Genomic DNA, 24871 nt, shown 5'->3' on the forward strand with positions numbered 1-24871 from the left:
ATTTCCTGTAGGGTACTGGACATTGTGAATACCACTTTCAGGAAGGATTACCAGCTTTTATGTGACACTGCACTCACGCAGACTAAAGAGGGGCTATAATCCCAAATCATAAAGTCAGTAAATCATAAAGAATGAGGTTCCAGAGAAGTTCAGAAAAGTTTATGGAAAGAAGAGTGGAGACCAGAGTATTACCACTGAAAGGAGTTATGTCAGAGGCATTGGGTTACCAAAGGAGAGTCTTGGTGATTTTCATGACTGACCTGTAAAGACAGACTGCATTAGACAGCAAGAGCGGTGATGTAGCTTTTTAATTAAAGATCACCAAACTTTTTATGACAAAGAGAACTCCAGAGGCAGCACAGTATAAAACCCCACAGATTAATTTTATTTGCAAATACTTTTGTTACAAAGATTCTCAATCTTTTCATTTTTCTATTGGGTGAAGCCAGCTCATACTTAACTTTTCTATAAATAAAGCTGTTTTTTCACACAGATTTATACATCATCTGCATTATTTTCAACAATATACAATAAAGCCTACAAATAAACAAATAATTCCTTTTCATGTGGTTATCCTGTACCCCTGGAAGTTAAATAAACTAAATCATGGATCATACAACCATAAAAAAGCAAAAATATTGAATTATTTTACAGCCGATATCCTGAAGTTTGACTAACATAAATCAAACAAGTTCACTCTTGTAGAATTTCTTCATCAAAATCAGTACATAATAAGTACATTCACTAATGAAATATATATTACATATATAAAAAAATACAACAAAATAAAATAAAAAAAACACTGTCTTTAGTGTCTGCTGGTGTACATCGTGTATACAGTGTTTGACTGTTTTGATTGTGTGCAGTATGTGTTGGACATGGGTAGTTAAATTCAACAGGGATTGTGTGTGATTAGTTTGTTCATTCTGACCTATTATTTTGTGATCATTCCTCTTTTCAATTAAGTAACATGGACTCTGTGAAGATTGGGTGAAGATAGATGAAGGCTGCCAGCCTAGCCAAATAGAATTTTGGAGATAATTCTGTCATCTGTAAATATTAATGTAAATCACAGGCTTGTTATCTTAAATGGTAAAAATAGTGTTAAATGTGGAACTGGAAAAAAATTTAACAAATTAATATGTGACGCCCGTGCCCTGACCCAGCAATCAAGGAGCCTCAATCCTCACCACTAACACCAGGAGGAAAGGATAACAAATACACACAGTAAAGTGCAATTTCCCTTAAGAGCACACAGAGATCACAATCATAGGTTCATAGGTTCATACTAGGCTATCTGCCCTAGGGCATTTATAAGCCTAGCCAGAGTTGTGTGGCTTTCACCACCCCTTAGGTTGAAGAATACTATACCCATTAGTTTGCTGTGCCTCTGTCCAGCAGTGATACAGAGATGATCCCCGGGGTAAACCTACGATCTCCCATCCACTGGTCAAGATTCCTCTTGAACAGAGCCAGCGAGGTGCTCTGTCTCACATGGACTGGGATTCTGTTCCACAGCATAGGGAGTCTCTGGGTGATGAATCTGTCCCTCCAGCACATCCTATTTATATCCGTGTTGAGGTTTAAGTCTCTTGCTCTTGTGGCTCTGGTGGATTTGGATTTTTTTGAGGTGGAGCATGTCCATTAATTCCGGGTTGGACATGGTCTTGTATGTCAGGCACAGGTCACCTCTGAGCAGACGGTATGCGACTGAATAGAGCTGGAGTTTCTTCAGTCGGGCAGCATATGGCATATTTTTGAGGCCCTTTATCCTTTTGGTGAGGAACTTTTGGGGTCTTTCCAATTGCTGCAGGTGTCGGGTAAGATACATTCCGAATGGGGCATTGTACTCAATCATTGGTCTGATAAGTGAAGAGTACAGGGGAACAATGACCTCCCTTGATCTGGATGTGAATCCCTTCATAATCAGGTGGGCAATGTAGAAGGTCCTCCTAACCACTTTGGCAATGTGAGTGTCAAAAGAAAGGTTACTGTCAACTTGGGTCCCCAGGTCCCTGATAACCTCTTCTGTGCTTAATGGATTGCCACCTATGTGGTAACTTGGGGTTACCTTGTTTTTACCAAAGGGTATGACTATACATTTGTTGGCGTTTAGCTTAAGGCCATGGCTCTGGCACCAGTTATCCGTTTCTATGAGACCTCTCTGAAGGATATCTGTGTCTGATGGATTTTCAACTATGGCGCCCAGTTTGCAGTTATCTGCAAACTTTGTCAGCCACAATCCTCCTATGTTTGCCTGCACTTCTGAAAAGTAGATGCCGAACAAGAGGGGGCCCAGGACTGAGCCCTGTGGGACACCGCTTGTGACCGGCTTGGAGTTTGACATGGCACCAGCAACTCTAACCCTGTGGGTTCTGTCCTTGAGCCAGTTTGCAACCCATCTTGTGACATATGGGTTTACATTTAAGCTGTTGAGCCTTTCTATGATACCCGAGTGGGGTATTGTGTCGAAAGCTTTTGCAAGGTCAAGGTAGGCTGTGTGAACTGCCTTACCCTCATCAATGGCCTTGGTGACTGTTTCAAAAAAGTCGACCAAGTTCAAGAGGCATGATCTGCCCTTGACAAAGCCGAATTGGGTAGGATCCAATGTCTGTAGGTCCCCTATGTCTTTATTTATGAGTTCCATTATGATCCTCTCCATAGCTTTGCAGACCAGGCTTGTTAAGCTTATGGGGCGGTAATTACCAGGGTCCGTAGAAGCACCGCCTTTGTGGAGTGGGACCACAGTTGCCGCACGCCACTCTTTGGGTACGTATCCTGTGGTAAGGCTAACATTAAACAGCAGCCTTATGTGTGGGTTTAGTTCCTTATTGAGTTCGTGTAGCACACAGCCGGGGACACCATCCGGTCCCATTGATGCTGTGTTTTTAGCTTTAGAGAGCAGCTCTCACCTGGGCATTTGAGATGATTGGGAGGCTACACTCTGCTGGGATAGATATTTCTCCTTTTGGGGGAGGGAGGAGAAATTTTCACTGAACCTGTCTGCCAGTATGTTTGCAATGTCTGTGGGTTCAGTGATTTTTGTATCATTTTGGACTAATTCTGAGCATATCTGGGAGTTTCCACCCAGATTTCTAACATAGCTAAAGAAGGCCTTATGATTGTCTTTTGAGTCCTTGGCGATTTTTCTCTCAAAGTTGGCCTTGGATGATTTTATGAGTGATCGTAGTTTTTACTAGTATTGATCAGAGATGTCTTCCCTTTTAGGGATTTTGCTCTATCTTGTAGTAGCTTTCTCCTCTTGTTGTAAAGTTTGTTTATGGCTGGGGTCCACCAGATCGGGCTTGCCTTTGGTGGAAAGGGTCTTGATTTTATTTGGGATTGCTTGATCCATGCAATCCTGGAGGTGCTCGTAGAAAGCATTTGTAAGGGATTCAGCAGCGTGGGTTGTGGTTTCCAATGGCTCAGGGGCCTTGAAGGATACCACACCAGTCTTAAGAAGTGTGAAGTTGGCTTTTGAGAAGTTCTTCACTGTGGTCTTTTTGGTGGGGGTGGGGGCGGGATGTGGATCTCCAGTGAGATTAGTTTATGGTCTGATCTCATCAATGAGGGATATACTTCCGGTGTGGAGCATTTTGTCCCCATGTTTGTGATGATCAGGTCTAGTATATTTTCACCTCTTGTGGGAATGGTGACAAGTTGTTCCATAGCATTTGAGTTCATGAACTCCAGGAACCTTTGGGCTAGGGTATTGGGGCTTGAGTAATGTTCCCAGTCTATGTTTGGGTAGTTGAAGTCACCCAATATGATGGTGTTTGGAGAGACATTTATACTCTCCAGTGTCTTCAGGAAGGCTGTGTGGGGTTCCTGAGTTTGAGAGGGTGGCCTGTAACATGCTACAAACAGTAGAGCAGTTTTGCCTATGGTTAATTGCACCTGAATGGTCTCTGATGCTTCGTGAGTTGCCACCAGCCTGGAGGTGTGGGTATCTTTGATGAATATGGATACACCTCCTCTTTTTGTGGTACGGTCTGGGTTTTGGGGCCGGAACGCATGATATGAGGTAAAACCTGATAGTGCCGGGGTGCTCTCAGGAGCCTTGAACCAGGTTTCAGTCACAGCACAGACATCAATGTTCTCCATACTGAGGAGGGCTTCGAGGGCGTGCATCTTGAGATTTAGACTTCTGGCATTGAGCAGCATTACCCTTAGTTTTTTTCCATTATTGTTTTCTAGGGTGGTGGGTTTAGAATTTGAGCCTTGCCTAAAAAAGGCACTATGGGGGTGGCAAGAGCCTTTGCCAATATCCGGAAACCCAGGGGTGATAGGTGCAAGCCATCCCTTGCAAAGCAGCGTGGCTTGTCCAGCATGTCATTCCAGGCAGACAGACATTGGATCCCCTTAGAATGACACCAGAAATTAAGCCAATTATTAAAACTGATCATTTTGTCTCTGTATTGTGGCATCATTCTTGATGAAGGTAGGATACTGCTCAGGGTCAGGGTCATACCAGCCTGGGCTACATAATCTGAGAGCTCCTTTATGTCTCTTTTCATGTAGTCCAGGGAGGTACTTCTCAGGTCATTCACACCGGCATGGACAATGACTGAGTCATACTTGTACTTGCTGTGGAGTGACCTGAGTGCTTGTGTTATGTGGCGGATTCTAGCGCCCGACAGGCAGCTTACTGTGACCCTCTCCTTGTTCAGTCTGGTGAGTGGGACGTCAGTGTGTCTGACTATGGAGTTACCTATGACAAGTGTGTCTGGCATTGTGTTTGGCCTTAAGGGCTGTGACGGATTTGCACACTGACTTTGTGATCTATGTGTTGCTTGTGTTATGTAATGAGGTGGCAGTTGTTTGGGTGTCTGCTTTGGAGGCCTCTGCTGTTTTGGTAAATTTTTGATCAGTGCCTCCGAGTATGTCTTTGTGTGTTTATGTGTTTGATTTGTAGTTGTGATAGTTCTATGTGAGACTGGGTTTGTGGTGTGTGTGGTTACCTTCTCCTCCTGTCTGGTTTTGCCAGTCCTGAGTTGAGAGAGCTCAGCCTCCAGTTTGGCTATATAGTTGCATCTCTCGCATGTATTTGTGTTTTGTGGGAGGAGGAGAGGGTTGTCTGTGTACATGAGGCAATTGTAACATTGCCTCAATATTCCCAGATTCACCAGCTGAGCAGGAGAGGACGCTAGCAACTGACCCTTTGACATGCTAAAAGAAATGAAAAAGTTTGCTGTGTAACTGAGTCAGAAAGGACCTATAGGGAAGTGGGTACTCAAGGGAGTTTTAAGCTAGTGAAGTATTTTGTATAATATAGAAGTGCTTTACCTGACTAAAAAATGCTTTAGGAACAAGTGCTGAGCTTTACAGATAGAGAATAGACTGTTTAGATTACAAGTAGAGCAGTTCTAAGGGAAAAATGAAGAGCAGACTTTACGGAGCCAGAAATAGTTTAACCTTGTTTAACCGGCACTGCCCGATGGTGCTCTAGTGGCAACTCTGCGCTAAATGCAGAAAAGGCAATAAGTCAGTAGTACAGTCTTCCACACTTTAGTGGGCAGCCAAACAATTAAATTAAACAGCAAACAAACACTTTTCGTCTTGAATTAGACTAATTTCGACTAAAATGTACTTTTAAGTGCAGATAATAAAAAATGCAGTAAATAACTATGAAAACAGTTAAAGCTTGCTCTAGGTAAGCAGTAGAAGGTAAAACAAATATAAAAAACAGCAGGATACTTAATCAGGAAAGCAGTCGCTTTTTTCAGTTCTCTGTAGCCAGGAAGACTCAACAGGACCATGTGGAGCTGTGTCTGAGCAATATGGCTTCAAAAAATGCCAGAGGCAGATTTTAACCAGGGAACTTCAAAAGAGATAGAAATGGTCCAAAATGACCAATTACTACAGCTTCTTGTGCTGAGGTCACTTCCCTCAAGGACAGGTAGGCTATTCAAGGCTCCCCACTCCCACTGGTGAGCTAAGAAACTTCCTTCTATCCAAGTAAGGCAATGGACAACACAGGAACTACAACACAGCCCAGGATACAGCAAGGCCTGTAAACTGGTCTAACTAGTTTAGGAGAGGCAGGAAAACAAGGAATATTTTTTTGTTTTTAAATAGAAACACACAGAAATGCAGAAAAGGCAATAAGTCAGTAGTACTGGCTAGCACACTTTAGTGGGCAGCCAAACAATTAAATTAAACAGCAAACAAACACTTTTCGACTTGAATTAGGCTAATTTCGACTAAAATGTACTTTTAAGTGCAGATAATAAAAAATGCAGTAAATAACTATGAAAACAGTTAAAGTATTTTCAGCTACTCAGTCCAGGGCTGGTCACTCCCTTGCTCTCCAGGTCCCCAATAAGACTCCCCACTGGCACAGCTATAGGGTCCAGATCTGAGCCTAGTGGGCACCCTCTGTGTCCAACCAGTGCTTCGTGTCCCTGCCCAAGTAGCTGACACACACACACACACACACACACACACACACACACACACACACACACACACACACACACACACACACACACACACACATACACACACACACACACACACACACACACACACACACACACACACACACACGCACACGCACACACACATACACACTTTGAGAAGAGTTTATACAACCACGCAGACACTCCTGGGGAAGGCTGACACAGGTTCTCCAGCTGTGCCCCTTTTTCCCAGACTATACGGTAGTACCAGCTGCCACCACTCACTAATATTTATCAGCTACTCAAAGGCCTTTAAAAGGGTCTTCAATTATTACTGTGCAATATTATTATCCAAATGGTAGTATAGCCCAGGGCTAAAGCTATTGAATTGGCTTTGTACAATTTTACCAAAGGCATGCAAGTACTATAAAGAGCTTAAATTATCTCTACCAAAACAGCCACAGTTGAAAGGGTTTAAAAATATTTAATAACAAATAGTCAAAACACAAGACAATACTTTTACTACACAGTACTAGTCAAGAGTTCAGAGATTACAGAGAAATACTTAAAATAATTCAGCAGTACAGTTCTGACATTACAGAAAAACACAGTCTAATCTTTCTAGTTTCTAGCTATTTCTCAGAGAAAACAGAAGTCTAAGATAAACTTACATATAGAGCAAGACAGTGCTGATGAGTTGAATGGTCAAGACAAAAATGCTTAATGCTCTCTGATTCGCTCTGTTTTTAAAATCACATTCCTGGTTCACATTACATAATTCTTCACACTTCACTGGGTTCCCAGGCTAACAGAAACTACATTTATATTTTTCACCTCTGGGCAGAAATCAGAGCAATAAAGGACATTTATGCATGCAATTTCTGGCCACTAACTCTGGCCTTAAAACAATAGGCAGGATGCCCCACTCTTGACTTACTGGCTCCAACTCCTAACATCAAAGGGTCAAAACATGCTTTACTTGGTCAGTAGAGTGCACTGTTGTTACATTTTTTTTCCAGTTCCACATGTAACACTATTTGTACCATTTATGACAACAAGCCTGTGGTTTACATTAATATTTACAGATGACAGAATTATCTCCAGAATTCTATCTGGCTAGGCTGGCAGCCTTCATATACCTTTACCCAGTCTTCATAGACTCATATGTATGTATACAGACACACATACACACACAGGTACATAGCCAAATACTAGGCAATCAATCAGCAGATAATTACATAACTAGCCAATAAACAGTGACCAAGAGTGAGAAGCAAAACCTGCACCTTGTGCCCCCATGAGGCAGGTATTTTAGCCATTATGTCTGTTCCCAACCATCCATAATTATACCACCACATATGTGAGGCAATGCCTTATCCATTAGGTCACTGACCTGCTCAGGACCTTTTGCGTGTTAGAGAGATGTGATAATCACTACAGTAGGGAACCATCTGTGGACCCAGCACCCCTGATACATAGAGCATCAGCATGATCCCACCATACTAATTCGCCTTCAAGTAGAAGACTACAAGTTCTGCCAGCTCACATTAACTGTGCAGCCTTGGGCAGCTCACATAACTTGCAAACAGTACTGTTCAGTATGGCAAGGAAATGACCAGCAATAGAAGAAATAAGACCCTACAGGAAAGGAGATGCAGCACCACTGACTGAGCTAGGCTACTTAAAAAGAGTGTAAAAAAAAAAAAAGGTCAGCAGTGGCTTCTCAATTGCATAACATCTCCGTAAAAGAAAATGACACAGTAGTCTCACATTTAGCTTTTTTCTTATCTAAGGTAGTAAAAATACAATCAAGCTTCTTTCTATGAATATACCTGACTGGTTGGCAGAGAGGGATAAAGCCCTAACTGTGCCTTGTGTCACCCGAGTACAAGCAGTAGCTGAGGTATTAAAAAAGTGCACCTGGAGTATGGAACATGAGCAGCGCATTAATAGGTCATCCTGGTCGAATAGATTTGTGGTTTCCCAGAAGTTATAAATATGTCCATGCAAGGGAAGGCTTGCATGATGGACAAGTGCCATTCCTTGGATGATATGGTGGTCTTGGTGCTTCCAAGCTGGTCACAGTAACCCTTATTACATAAGTATATGAGTGTATGACTCCTAAGAGAGCAAATGAGTTTCCCACAGTGGTGCAAGTGCTTTCATCAGCCATGGGGATCAGGCCTAACAAAAAATGCCTCATTATCCAGTGCTCTCAATGACAGAAGAAAGTAAGGGATGGAGAGTACAGCTGAGTAGTGTGGGGACAATTAAGGTCCATCCTAAAACATAGATGACCTCAGTCTGTGGGGGTAATGGGTGAAGCCAGACCCTCTAGTCATTGGCAGCTGGATGGATGAATGAAAATCAGCAAGGTCAAAAACTCCTCCATGGCTGTCTGGACTGTATATCCCTCTAGTCAACAGTCATTCAGGTACAGATAGGGCCCCCTATATCTAAAACATAATGAGCACAAGATCTATGACAGGAAAGCTTGATGGTTGAAATAAAGAGAAGGAGCATGTATCTGGAAAATATCTTTGCAGAGCTGTTTAGGTTCCATAGCACTGCAGTGTGGTTCTCATTACTCTGCACAGCTGCTAACATAGAGTTCACCAGTATGGATTTTAAAATGTGGGAGACTGGATACAGTCTCTGAGGAAAAGTCAGTTTGACGCAACTATATTATAAACCTTGAATCAATGGTCTCTCACACACCAGTCAATAAGTCTGACACTGAGCGGATTGACAGCATGCACACCTCACCACCTACTCCACCCAAACCCACATCACACATACGTACATACGCGGAGGTCCTCTGCAGAGCACAATACACACAATAGCTCATGCACCAGAGTCTCACCTGACAAGCCCACAAGGCTAAACCCTAAACCTAAAATATTAATCATAGGAGACTCTATAGTGAGATACACAGGCGTCCCTCTCATCAGGCTGGATAAGGAGAAGGTCACAGTTAGCTGTCTGTCAGGTGCCAGGATCTGCCATATCACAAATGCACTCATGTCTATCAACAAGTACTGTTATGACTCTGTCATAGTCCATGATGGTGTGAACGACTTGAGATGTACCTCTCTGGACTATATGAAAATACACATGACTAAGCTCTCAGACTATGTGTCTCAGGCAGGTATGTCCTTAGCCTTAATCATCATTTTTATCTTCACCTAGAATCCCAAAGGTTCTTCAGCTTTTTCATATCCAATGTCCTGGATCAGCTGGTTGAAACCCCTACCAGGGGTGCCAACATCCTGGACCTGGTGCTTACAAATATGGGAGACCACTGTAGCTCCCCCACTGTGAGTTCATCCCTGGTGAGATCTGACCACACATCAGTGTCATTTGAAGTAACTATCACACCTGACTCTCCCCAGCAGCAACTAGACTAAATAAATTCTCCAAAGTAGATTACAACCTCTTATGGGATGGTATAAATAGATTCATTGCACCTCTCCCCTCAGACAGAACCAGTAACTATGCCGAGCTCTACACCAATGTCCTATGCAAGCAACTGTTTAACTTTATTGATTCGTCAGTACCTGTTACGACCAAAACAAGCTCTTCAAGGAAAAGTAAACCTGCCTGGTGGACAAGCATCATTATCAGGCTTTACAATAAAAGGAAGAAACTGCTGCCCAAGAGTTAAAAGGAGCAGCCTCTAAAATTGAGACACTGCAGCCTCATCTTAAATAAGCAAACAGGCAAACTATGAATCCAAGTTAGCTTCTTCAAACAAGGACAACCATAAGGTGTTCTTTAGTTACATAGGTTCATAGGTAGGTACTAGTCTATTGGCCCAAGGGCCTACGTAAGCCTAGCCAACAAGATTCCCTGGCTTACGCCACCCAAGAAAGTTATTTTCCTGTGCCATTGTCGAGCAGAGACACAGAAGTGATCTCCGAGGTGTATTTCCTATTTCCCATCCACTTTTTTTTGAAGAGTGCTAATGAAGAACTTTGCTTGACATAGATGGGTAGCCTGTTCCAAAGTATGGGAAGTCTCTGGAACAGGAATCTATCCCTCCAGCATATCCTGTTTATTGTGGTGACAAGGTTTACGTCCCTAGAGTGTGTAGCTCGGAGGGATTGGGATTTCTTTAGGTGCAGCATGTCCAACAGCTCTGGGTTTGACATAGCTTTATATGTTAGGCAGAGATCACCTTGGAGTAGGCGATATGCTACGGAGTAAAGTTGGAGTTTTTTGAGGCGGTCAGTGTAGGGCATTTGTTTGAGGCCAGTAATCCTCTTTGTGAGGTACTTCTGTGGCCTTTCCAGCTGCTGCAGATGTCTTGTGAGGTACATTCCAAAAGGGGCATTGTACTCTATAATGGGTCTAATGAGTGTCGAGTAGAGGGGAACAATGACCTCTTTTTTCCAGGATGAGAACCCTTTTATGATGAGGTGTGCCATGTAGAAGGACTTCCTGACTACTGTGGTGATGTGACTATCAAAGGAGAGACTACTGTCCACCTGGGTCCCAAGGTCTCTTATCACACATTCAGTGTTAAGTAGATTGCTGCCTATGTGGTAGTTCATGGGTACAGAGTTTTTACCAAAGGGGATGACAATGCACTTTTTGGCATTGAGCATGAGGCCATGGCTCTGATACCAGGCATCTGTCTCAGTGAGGCCCTTCTATAGGATGTCCACATCATTTGGGGACTTGACTATGGTTCCTAGTTTGCAGTCATCTGAGAATTTCATTAGCCAGAGGCCTTCTGTGTTAGCCTTTACTTCAGAGAAGTAGATACCAAACAGGAGAGGTCCCAGGATGGAACCCTGTGGTACTTCACGTGTCACTGCTTTGAGGTCAGATTTGGAGTCTGCAACTTTTACAGTGTGGGTTCTGTCAGCGAGCCAGTTGGCAACTCATCTTGTGATGTAGGGATTTATACCTAGTTTAGTGAGTTTAGCTATAATTCCAGAATGGGGGATGGTGTTGAAAGCCTTGGCGAAGTCAAGATAGGCTGTGTGAACCACCCTACCCTCATCTACGGCTTTGGTGACTACCTCAAAGAAGTAAATCAGGTTCAAGAGGCATAATCTGCTTTCACAAACCCGAACTGGGTGGGATCCAGAGTTTGGAGGTTACCAATGTCTTTGTTTATGAGTTCCATGATGATACGTTCCATGACCTTGCAGACCAGGCTCGTCAGGCTAATAGGTTGATAGTTCCGGGGATCAGTGGTGGCTCCCCCTTTGTGGTGTGGGATAAATGTTGCTGTGCGCCATTCAGTGGCACAAAGCCTGATGCAAGGCTATTATTGAACATGGTGCTTAAGTGGGGAGCCAGTTTGTTCTGAAGTTCGTGTAAAACGCAGCCTGGGATGTTGTCCAGTCCAATGGATGCTGTGTTTTTGGCTTTAGAGACGGCAGCTTTTACCTGCGTAGTTGTGATTACAGGGACTCTGCATTCTTCCCGTACAGATAAGGGCCCTTTAGCGGGTGAGGGGGGGTAAAGTTAGCACTGAACCTATCTGCCAAGATGTTGGCAATATCAGTTGGTTCTGTAATTTTCATGCCTTTGTGCTGTAACTCAGAGCAGATCTGGGCATTGCCATCGAGATTCTTGACATAGCTATAGAATGCTTTGTGTTTGTCCTTAGAATTAGTGGCAATTTTGTTTTTGTAGCTAGCTTTGGAGGATCTTATAAGGGATCTCAGCTTCTTACTGAGGCTGACCAGGGAGCTCCTCCACTCATGGGATTTTACTCACTTTTGCAACAGTTTCTTCCTTCTGTTGTACAGTTTGTTTATGGCAGAGGACCACCAGATTGGCTTCCTTTTTTTTGGAGGATAGCGTCTTGGTTCTGTTTGGGATAGCACGATCCATGCACTTGTGTAAGTGCTTATAGAGTGCATTTGTGTAGGATTCAGCAGTTGTAACTGTATTGTCCATCTGCATGCATGGGTGTCATGAAGTTCACCACTTCCATCTTAAGAAGCATGAAGATGGCTTTGGAGAAATTTTTTACTGTGGTTTCCTTAATGGGGGGTGGGGGTGGGAAGTGGATATCAAGGGTGATTAGCTTATGGTCAGATCGGACCAATGAGGAGTTGACCAGGTGTGAAACACCGGACACTCATGTTGGTAATGACTAGGTCTAGGATATTGTTGCCCATGGTGGGGGTGTGGATAAGTTGATCCAGGGTATTGGAGTTTATGAATTCCAGAAAGCGTTGAGCTAAGGAGCTGGTACACGAGTAGTTTTCCCAGTTAATGGTGGGGTAGTTGAAGTCGCCCATTATTGGGGTGTTTGGTTGAACCCTAATATAGTGGGAATCCTGGGTCATGGTGGGGAATCTGTAGCAAGCTACAATTTGGATTGCAGTTTTGCCCAGAGTTTGTTGCACTTGGATAACCTTGGATGCATTATGCTGAGCAACTAGCCTGAAGGTGTGGATATCCTTAATGAATATGGACACACCTCCACCTTTGGTGTTTCAGTCCATTACATGGTCGAAAAGTGTGGTATGAGTTATAGCCTGGTATTGCAGGGGTGCTCTCTGGAGCCTTGAACCAGGTCTGTCACTGCACAGATATCGATGTTCTCCATTTTAAGGAGTGCCTCGAGTGAGTGCATTTTGAGATTTAGACTTCTAGCATTGAGTAGCAGTTTTTGCTTGCCTGTTCCTGTTACAGTGGTGAATTTGTTATTTGAACCTTGCCTAAAAAAGGCACTATAGGGGCAGCAACAGCCTTAGCCAGTATCTGGAATCCCAGGGGTGACAGGTGCAGGCCATCTGTGGCAAAGCATCATGGTCTGTCGACCATGTCATCCCAAGCAGATAGATACTGGATCCCCTTAGAATGACACCAGAAGCTTAGCCAATTGTTGAAGTCAATCATTTTGTCCTTGTACTGCGGTATCATTCGAGGCAATGGCAAAATGCTACTCAGGGCTAGGGTCATACCTGCCTGGGCTACAAGATCAGAGAGCTCTTCGATGTCTCTTTTCATGTAGTCCAGGGAGGTACGTCTCAGGTCATTCACACCAACATGGACAATGACAGAGTCATATTTGTACTTGTTGTGGAGTGACCTGAGTGCGTGGGTTATGTGGCGGATCCTGGCACCCAACAGGCAGGTGACAGTAACCTTCTCCTTGTTTAGCCTGGTGAGTGGGACATCAGTGTGCCTGACTATAGAGTCACCTATGACTAGTATGCTGGGTACGTTGTTTTGCCATATTGGCTGTGGTTGAGTGGCACACTCAGTCTGTGGGCTATGTGTCATTTGGGTTGTGTTGGGGGATGGACGTTGCTTGCGTTTCTGCTTTGGAGGTCTCTGTTGCTTAGATAGATTATTATCGAGAGCCTCCGCTAATGTTTTTGTGTTACTATGTGTGGATTTTGGTGGTGTAGATTTAGTGAGACTATGTGATGAGTGTGGTGCGGTGCAAATATTTACCTTCTCCTCATGACTGTCAAGTTCAGTCTTGGTTGGAGAAAGCTTTACCTCCAGTTTGGCTAGATAAGTGCATCTCTCACAGGTTGTAGTGTTGGGTGGTAGGAGGAGAGGGTTGTCTGTGTACATGAGGCAATTTCTACATTGCCTCAAGATGCCCAGATTCATCAGATAGACAGGAGAGAACACTGGGAGCTGACACTTGGACATGCCTGAATAAAAAAATATTTTCCTCTAGATAAGTGAGGAAAGTGAATACAAGAGCTGTTTTTTTTCTAAGCAAGTGAGAAAAGTAAGGACTAAAACTGTTTTCCTCTGCGTAATGAGGAAGATTGAGTGCTATAGTAATTAGTAGCTTATTTAGTGCTTACAAATTCTAAACAAATGCTGAGCATGAATAAGCAAATTTAAATGCTAAAACCTTAAGAATCGCTATCTGCACTAGACGAGTTACAGGACAGAAACAAGTGCAAATGCAGGCTTTCAAATCAGAAAGTTGAGAGAGATGGAAGAGATTGCCCAAATGGTCAATAACTACAATTTCTGGGCCAGAACCACTCCTTATGTGATAGACAGGTTACCTAGTGCTTACCACTTCCACTGATAAGCTAGAAGGCTTCCCTCCAATACAGAAAGGCTTGGGGGGGGGGGGCTAAGAAGCTTACATACATTCCTGGATACAGAAAATCTGTATCTGGAACACTAGTTACAGGAAAGGTAGGAAACAGGCTTACAGTTTTTTTTTTTTTTTTTTTTACAGAAAAGTAGCAAAAACAGTAATAAAAACAATTTACATGCAGTGCAAGCTAGTACACTTGAGTATAGGTTCATAGATTAGTACTAAGCTAACTACCCTTGTGGGCCATTTTCATCCTAGCCAATTACCCCATGTGAGATTCAAACCCTACACCTTATGGTTGTAAGGTAAACAGCTTAACCATTATGCCAACCTCCCACCAAACACGGTTTAAAAAATGCAATTAAATTAAAAATGACTAAAAACAAGTGCAGACTGAGTTTATTAGGTAGAATGTTGTAAAGAGATAGGACTGGGGGAGTGTCCCAGATCAAATCTACAGTGGGGCGGGCAACTGCAAAAGTCACCAAATTTAAACTACAAACCAAAAATAGCGAGGGTGGGACAAGACAGTTTCAACAGAGATCTAAGCAACAAGTAACAGTACTAACTCTAAGACCAAAAAAATATACATACTCAGTTCTGTATATTTGCAGATCAGTCTCTCAGAACAGGGAGACAACAGTTTCAACAGAGATCTAAGCAACAATTAACAAACTCTATAACCAAAAAAAATATACTCAGCTCTGTGTATATGCAGATATTCTGGAAGGCAGACTCTCAGAACACAGGTTCCAGCAATTAAATGCAGGCTGTTACTAACAGGTCAAATTTTATGCAAATGATCCTTGAGTTAGATAACACAGAAGTTGTAAAAACCAGTTATACCAACTGAAGACACAGCAGAACATAGGGGTGGGGGTGGGTAAAACAGTTTCAACAGAGATCTAAGCAAAAATAACAGTACAAACTCTAAAACCAAAAAAAAAAATACTCAGTTCTGTATATTTGCAGATCAGTCTCTCAGAACAGGGGGACAACAGTTTCAACAGAGATCTAAGCAATAATTAACAAACTCTATAACCAAAAAAATATACTCAACTCTGTATATTTGCAGATTGTCTGGAAGGCAGTCTCTCAGAACACATCCATAACCTAAAAGGTAAGGCTGAGATTTGCGCTGAACTGGTAGTTAATGGTAACACATACAGTGAGCCGGTGGACATAGCTAACCTGCTATCCAACAGCTTTGGTGAAAACTTTACTCTCCCGTCCCCGCCACACATACTTCATGACATCCCTACCACCTGTCCCCTACCTTGTATCTCTAAAGAGCAGTTTGTAAACGCACTCTCTAAGGCCAAAAACACAACATCAATGGGATCTGATAGCATCCCAGGCTGTGTCCTACATGGGCTCAAAACAAGAATTAGCATTACCATTGGCTACTATTTTCAATCAGTCTAAGCACTGGTTTCATCCCAGCTGCATGGAAAATAGCCACCATTTACCATCTGCACAAAGGTGGTGTTTCTACTGACCCCAGGAATACAGACCTATTAGCCTGACTAGCATTATCTGCAAGGTCATGGAGAGAATCTTCTTGTACCTTATCAACAAAGATATAGGTAATCTCCAAACACTAGATCCTACCCAGTTTGGATATGTCAAGGATAGATCATGTATGTTAAACCTGGTGGACTTCTTCAAGACAGTCACAAGGGCCCGGGATGAGGGAAAATCTGTGCATACAGCCTACCTAGACTTGGCCAAGGCATTTGACAATACCCCTTACTCAGGCATCATTGACAAACTCTCACAGCTAGACATCAACCCTTATATCATAAGGTGGGTTGTGAAATTGCTCTCTGATGGAACCCATACAGTCAAAATAGGGGAATCCATCTCCAACAGCAGACCCATTACCAGTGGTGTTCCACAGGGATCAGTCCTGGGAGCTCTGCTGCTTGGAATCTATTTCTCTGAAGTACAAACTAAAACTAAGGGACTGTGGCTGACAAAGTTTGCTGATGACTGCAAACTGTGTGTGGTCATAGAATCTCCAAATAATGTCAACATCCTTCAAGAAGGTCTTACGCAAACAACTGACTGGTGCCAAAGTCATGGCCTCAAACTCAATACAAAAAATGTATTGTCATCCCTTTTGGCAAGAGTGATGTTCCTGCAAATTACCACATCAATGGCAATATCCTAAGTATGCACTCAGTGGTGAGAGATCTGGGCACTCAGGTTGACAGCAACCTTGCCTTTGATCACTATGTCTCCAGAGTGGTAAGAAGGGCATTCTATATGGCTCACCTCATAAGTAAGGGCATTGCCTCGAGAAAATGTGAAGTTATCACCTCCCTGTACTCTTCACTCATTAGGCCAATAATTGAGTACAACACCCCTTTTGGCATGTACCTTTAAAGCACCTGCGGCAATTGGAGAGACCACAAAAGTTTCTCACAAAGAAAATTCAAGGTCTTCAGTAGCTATGCTATGTGGAGCGGCTGAAATCACTATCACTTTATTCTGTTTCATACAGATTACTCAGAGGCGATCTCTGCCTTGCATAGAAGTTGATCTCTATCCCTGGTTTATTGGAAATGCTGCTCATCCGCAAGTCAAATGACACAAGGGTTACTCGTTCTAAAGGCTTTAACCTGGTATATGACATTAATAGAACCTGCTGGATTGACAGATTTGTCTCCCAGAGGTTACCACACCTTTGGAACAGACTCATGCTTCACGTCAAGCACAGCACCTCATTGGCCCTCTTCAAACGCAATCTGGACAATTGGATGGGCAACCGTAAAGTCATACCAGGGGATCCACCTGTGTCCCTCTAGGATAGAGGTAATAGGTGGTGATCATTGTAACAAGGGTAAAATTTGGCTAGGCTTGAAAGGGCCCTCGGGCCATTAGCCATAGTAATTTCCTATGATCCTATGCTGCAGACACAGTGAAATTTATGTGTCTCCCTCTCCTTGGACAGATTTAATGTAATGATGTATGTTTATGGAAATGTTGCTTACTCTCTGCTGCAAATATCACAGTGTAAAACAGCAGCACTTAAGTTCATAAATTATTACTAGCCTAACTGCTCTTGTAGGCCATTTTAAGCATAGCTAATTACCCCACATAAGAATCAAACCTGCACCTAGTGTTTGTAAAGTAAACACCTTAACCATTATGCCAACCTCCCACCCTTTTAGAATTCCCAAGCAGATACATTAGTAGAACCATAACATTGCACACTAGGTAGATAAGCAGCATCACAGGGTCTCTACGTGTACCTTTAGTACAGACAACTCAAGCACAGAAGATTAGTGTTCGAGCCTTACTACTGAAGTGACAGTACACCTGCTGGTGCAACCTCATGTAAGAAATACTATATAATATTATTATAAATATATTGCACATTCTCAGCACATACAAATTCAATGTGCAACAACATGTAAATGATAGTTGAACTATACACATACTTGTAACACATGTTCATAGGTAGTTACCAGGCATGCATTCCAAGAGACCATTAACAAGCCTAGCCTAACTTACCAGTTGCCCCAAAGCACTGTATTGTTAAGTGATTTACTCAAGGGCACATTGTACATAACTGAAGATGGAAAGATTTAAAACCTGTACTCTTGGAACACGAATCAGCTCATTAACAAGTCAGACGTTTAGTCTTCCACCTCCTTGGTTTGACATATTTCTAACAAATGAAGCACGCAACACACACACACACACACACACACACACACACACACACACACACACACACACACACACACACACACAGTTTTTGCAGAGTACAAGCCCCCCTGCACTCCTCATGTGGGTGGCTTTGCTTCTACAATCCCTTTACCTTATTATTTTCACTCCTGGGTCACTCATTGCACATCAGAAAAAGAGCGACCACTGTCAAGCAGTATATAACTTATTTCAAGTCTTTCTCCAAAAGATTGCAAGATTCGACCACCCATTAAACACTAACTGTATTATCCTGTTCATATGTGCATCAAGCAAAAGAAAAATAAGCAACTGGCAGCTTCAGCTATTATATACAAGCAACTGTGACAAAGCTCAAGCGACCCATACAAATGTCTGTAAGTGCATTATTATTATTATTAACCGGGCAATACATACCTTTTATGGATGAGCTGAGCACTTTGGTGTTGTGATGTAACCTATTCAGGGAAACAGACACGTGCTTTTACTTAACTGGAACTATGTTATACTTCCCTTCTGTAAAATTTCACAATTGTTAAACATTTTTATGTTATTTGCTACTCAATAAAAATAAATGTTCAAAATCTCAGAACTCCAGGATGAAGTCTCTGTGTGATATTGTCACACTAGAATATATTACTGGTTAGTATTATTATTTTTTTTAAACCTTGCCTGGTTGTGTCTCATTCTAGGGTTAATAAATAATAGGAAAACATTAAAGAAAATGCAAATGCACAACATATGATACAAAGAATCAAAGGCTGGGATAGAAATAAAAAGTCTCTGCACTTACATAAACTGCAGTTAGAAATGCAAGATATACAATTCAGAGACATATTTAGCCACAATGGTGAAGATCGTTTCATTAGCTACTTATCTATGTCTCAGAATTGGGTGTAACTAATGTCAGTGTTAAAGAGCAGTTTTTTGTGGTAATTACTACTGGCACCCATGCATTAAGTAGAACAGTCACGCCTCTCATTCACTCCCACACACATGCAGACATTCATACAGACAGACAGACAGACAGACAGACACACACACACACACACACACACACACACACACACACACACACACACACACACACACACACACACACACACACTGTACTTGACCCTCCCACTTAATCTCACTCACAGATATACTGATTCATTAATCCACACACCTATATCCACAATCAAAAGTACACCCCCCATTCCTCTCAGTTGTCCCTGATTTTACAAAATGTTGCTGATTTTACTTATTTTTTCCCTGTCTATAATCACTGAAGATTACAGTCTATCAGTAATGCCAAGCATTAGAGTTTCATATTTCTTATCATTCAGAAAATGCACTGTGATTCAAAACTTGGTGTTCTATTAATCTTTTATGTGAATTACTGTAACACTGAAAAAAATTGTCCCTATTTTGGGTTTTCATTCCTCTATTATTTTTGGCTTGTCTCTGAATCTTCAATAAAAAGGTTGAGTGCTATGCTGGCAGTCCATACCCTACTCAGTCACTCCCCCCCCACACACACTCACTCACTGTATATGACCCACCCCCATACCTAGTCACTCCCATGGGCATACATGCCCATTCACCCCTATATGTACATCCCCCCACTCTACTGATCCTCTAATTAACACCTTTGCATTAGTTATTTGCAATAAAGTAGGGTGTTGGGTACCAGATCCTCTACAATACCACTTTATGATACATTACTAAGTCCTGCTGTGCAAGTAAATGTAATTTAGCCTATATTACTGGTCAGTTGCCATTAAATGTTATTGATGAGCTGACAGTTGACTGTTTTACTTTTTTTGAAAAATACTTAAGTAACTGGACATACAAATGTAAGTGACCAATGTAGTCCATTTCACTGATGAACAAATGGCCAAAAGAATAAAAATAAAAAATTAAGTAAGTCACGTTGCAACATTAAATAAGGCTGCAGGGATAGGATTTAAATAACAATGTTCTATCTAAAAAGAAAGCTTCCTTTTCATGCCAGTAGAATGTTACTGGTAAATAAGTCCCACACAGAGTAGCTGGCACTTACTTCTGTAATAAGCATCTCAGCATCTCACGAAAACTGCACAAGTATACGTTAGTGATCAGGGTTGAGTAAGCAAGGGTCATTAAAATGATGAAGAAAGAATCTAATATAAAGAAATGTACATTTTGTCTTGTAACAATTTATATTCCAAGTCTATGATGTCGCTAGGGTTACTGTTAAGGGCATTATCAATATGCATTAATAATAAACATTGGAATTACATAAGCAGTCACTCAGGCCTTCAGATAAATGTAACCCTGCAATCATAATTACCACCTTTAGAGGAATACAAAGTATTATTTCACTTTAGCTCATCTTTATACAGCAGCAGCCTGGTGTGATGCCCTCATGAATTCAGGAACAAGATTTCCACAAGCCTCTTTTACTCCACACATCAGATGTCACATTACTAATCGAAGGCAACAGGCTATTGAAATATTCTGGCAGAGTACCCACAGAGAATCCAAAACCTGACAAGCAAAATGCATAAACCATCTGCTGATGGACAAGGGCTCCGCCAATTAAGTGCATTTCAGAAACTGATGAACATAATACCGACCAAGGAGGATAAAAATGAATGAGTGAGAGGGAGAAACCATCCAAGAAACTTCTACTCTGACTGCCAAAGTGGAAAAAAGTAACAGCATGTAATGCTAAAAAAATATGATCCAATCCAAGCCTTTATTTATTTATTTTTCCTGTACCACATGACTTCCCATAGTTAGGTATGCATTTTGAAAATAGCTGTTCAAATAGTTCGAACGTAATAGCACATTACATCATCACTATCCTTTTTTTCATTGTTTCGCTTGATGTGGGCTCACTCTCCTTATGTTAAATCTTTATGTGCTGTAAAAGAATAAATTAGAATGGTTATTACTTGCCTTGCCCCTCTCAGTACAAAATAGGAACTGTAGTCGTGTTGGCAGTGAGGGCAGATGTGGTTGTGCAGCGGTTAGCGTTGCCACCTCACAGAAAGAGGTTCTCCGGTTCGATGCTTGGGTGCCTTCTGTGCGGAGTCTGCATGTCCTCCCTGTGGTCGTGTGGGTTTCCTCAGGGTGCTGCTGTTTCCTCCCACATCCCAAAAACATGCTGTAGGTGGATTGGACACTCTAAACTGGCCCTAGGCGTGAGTGTTTGCGTGTGTGTGCCTTCCGTGGAAGGTTGGGCGCCGGGCTAGCAAATCGGCACTGTAAAACTCCACTGCCAATCATGAGTGGACAGGTGATCTGCTGTGGCAACCCCTAACTGGGAAAAGCTGGAAGAAGCAGTGACACCACCTGTGCAAAAGACACTGCAACATTTGCATCCCCGTGATAGCATTATCATTCAGGTCACTCTTCTCAGTGTGTGTGTGTGTGTGTGTGTGTGTGTGTGTGTGTGTTTCAAAACACTTAATTCACCTAGCAGACAACAGGCTGATACACACAGCATATCTCCGTTATATAAAAGCTTTTCTTTTTCTTTTTACTTTGACAGACGATAATACTATTAGTGTACTGGGAGTGCGTATGTTGCTATCTTTTAAAAAAATGCTGGTCCTAATGACTTTAAACAGACGTCTTGTACCAATGGATAGTACACATCAGGGATAGAAGTGTAACCCGTGTGACAGAGTCATTTGCAGACCATGAAGCCAGCTCATATGCTGTGGCTAGTGTTGCTTGTAACTATGGCAACAGAAAGACTGTATCCCTTCTGTAAGGACAACTAACCAGTACACAATGACTGTAGTGTATCTCCCCCACAACTGCTGGAGGTACACCATGAGGGGTAGGGTGAGTGGTCTAACAGAAACAAAAGTGGGAAAATGTTGCACAACCCATACCACAGTGACTGTGCATCACTTTTATACTTTGGCTCAATGATTTATAAAAATATTTTCATATGTTGTGTAAGAATTAAAAATGTACACATACACACACACACACACACACACACATATATATGTATATAAATAAACACACACACACATTCTTCACAGAATATAGTTTATATATATATATATATATATATATATATATATATATATATATATATATATATATATATATATATATATATATGTATAAGTGTATATATCTATATGTATACATATATATATATATATATGTGTGTGTGTGTGTGTGTGTGTGTGGTTTACCATCAAAATTGTGAGTGAAGGTTCGAAGACCATGGGAAGTCGAAATTTGGTTGGCTGAATCCGTGTTGTCGAACCTTCATTTGTACAAGTCCTGGTTCAGCAAATGCACTGTGCATGCGCACATATGTGGTAGACCTTATGACAAGAGATTGTTGTACAGTGCGAAGCAGGAAGTTTGCCCTTTTCCCCACTGTAGTGTGACCTCGGAGTTGGAATATGTAATATGCGGGGGGGGTGCAAGGGGGCTTGTCCCCCTGCATAATAGTTACGTCATGTGATGTGCAGTGTCTGACTGCAGTCTACAGTTCTTGAGTAAGGTCAAATTTGCTTAAGGAAGTGTGTTTGCAACATTGTGATCTTTTCGACATTCCGTTTTAAACATGTGCATCGATATTTCAGGTAGGAATTTTTTTTTTAACGTGGACTATTTGATAGTAAACCTATATATGTATGTATGTATGTATGTGTGTGTGTGTGTGTGTGTGTGTGTGTGTATGTATATATATATATATATATATATATATATATATATGTATGTTTATACATACACACACACACACACACGTGTGTGTGTGTGTGTGTGTGTGTGTGTGTGTATCTTCCTTCCTGTTGACTAATCTGCTTAGCTTGAGTTCCACTATACTTAGTTTCTGCAGTTGATATCTGGTTGCTTTGTTGAAACTGTGTGTCATGCTTTCAGTGTTTATGGAGCGCTGACTTTTTTTACCATTTTTGTAATTGTGGGACTCTCTCTTCTGTTGTGAGACTTGTTCAGGATTTTATTTTCAGTTTAAAGGCTGTTTTACTATTACTTCTACATATATTATTTCTTAAATTTACTCCTTTGTATTATACCTGATGACTACCAATCCTCAAGGAATTAGAAATTAATTAAAATATAAGTTTTTATGAGCCCTGAATCAGTATTGAGGTGACCATATAAAACTGCTGTGGTGACTCATCAAGGAAATGGAACAGTGAAAAGTCTGCGTTGTATGACACACTACAGTGGTAGATAGAGACAGTGACTTAGGCTTAGACAAATCAGCTGGTATTTAAGGTTCATTACTGTAAGGTGGAGGTCCTTGCTCAGCTGTAGGCATACCTCTGAACTTCTTAGTGAAAGAAATCTGGACAGGTGATCCGCTGTAGCGACCCCTAACTGGGAAAAGCCGAAAGAAGAAGAAGAAGCTGTGTACAAAAAAAAGCATAGATCTGGAAAATATTAGCACAATAAAATTTAGCCATAATATTTTTACTACTTTTACTAAAAAGATTTTGTTCCAAACCATAGCTAGAAGTCAAGTTATGTTATTATGGTCTGGTATTAACTTAATTACCTGAAAACAACAAATCTTTCTGAATTCAGAAATACATATTTTCCTGTAAATGAAAACAAGCCTATATGTAGTGAAAGCCAAGGAATCCATATTTTAATATAAATTAATTTTGTTGTAGCGCACAGATATACATTTGATAATGCAATTGCCAATGTAAGTTTGGTGTAAACAGTGTTTTCTAGAAGTACACATTTAGTTAAACAAAATATATTTGTAGTATTATACTGCTGTTCTACCAAACAAATGGACATAATTATATATCACTTCAAAAAACAGTCCTAAAAGCAATTCATTAACCAAATTTTGACTTTCTTGTGGTGGCAAACTTCAGTTACCACCACACAAGATCCATTCACCCGAGGACAGAAAAGCATTTGAATCACCAACATTACAAACAAGAAGCAAATTTACTTAAACAGCCACATGATGATGATAGTAATAATAGTAATAATAATAATACTTATAATAATAGTAATGGCTCTGCATGACAAAACTTACATAATAATGAGTAATAACTTAGAAAAGCAATGTAAATTACACTGAAACTCACTGCAGTGATCCAGCATCATATCAATGAACACATTCTGTCACAGTGCTACATATAATTTATTTATTTATTTATCTGTTTTACATTTGTTGACCGGGAAAGTCTGACTGGATATATGTCCATTTTCAGCAGAGGCCCGGGCAGAAAAGCTCCAAGGCATAAAAAATGAAAAAAGAAACAAGAAACATAGTGATCACATCAAAGTTCAAAGACATAAAAAATGAAAAAAGTACATAGTGATCATATAATAACAATATAAATATGATTGATAGTCATTTATAGTTAAAAACATTTTGTAAAATAAATACAATACAAGAAACAAAGAATTTTTTTTTATATTGGTTCCCTAGGAAGTATGTTTCTTCAGTAGGTTAGTAGAGAGAAAAAAACGGAGGTATTCCAGCTGGGGAAGGTAGTCAGGCGAGATGAATAGTGTCAGTCTGGGTTGGTGCAAGGGCGTAATCATTGTGATTCTAGGAAGAGTTTTAGTTGCTTCTTAAACAGTGGGGTGGATGAGAGGGATCTTAGTTTACTTGGAAGCTTGTTCCAAGTGTTACCAACAGAGTTAGTGAACAGGCAATCCCCAGATTTTTTGCTGGACTTTAAGGTAGATACTAGTACCATATTTGCAGATCTTAGGGTTATTAAGTTTTTGTATTGGC

The 24871-nt window shown here is 41.3% G+C and overlaps 1 protein-coding gene across 1 annotated transcript in view; it reads right to left on the reverse strand.

Moving 5' to 3' along the window:
* The window catches only part of PHC2 (polyhomeotic homolog 2), a 2832203-nt gene that overhangs the window by 2164324 nt on the left and 643008 nt on the right, over positions 1-24871 (reverse strand). The window contains exon 3 of the mRNA XM_044063043.1: positions 18556-18596. The gene's annotated coding sequence lies outside the window, so the exon portion shown is untranslated. The remainder of the gene's footprint in view (positions 1-18555; positions 18597-24871) is intronic.

The sequence above is a fragment of the Protopterus annectens genome, chromosome 2.part1, assembly GCF_019279795.1.
Source record: "Protopterus annectens isolate FY-2018-M chromosome 2.part1, PAN1.0, whole genome shotgun sequence".
NCBI classification, from domain to species: domain Eukaryota; kingdom Metazoa; phylum Chordata; order Ceratodontiformes; family Protopteridae; genus Protopterus; species Protopterus annectens.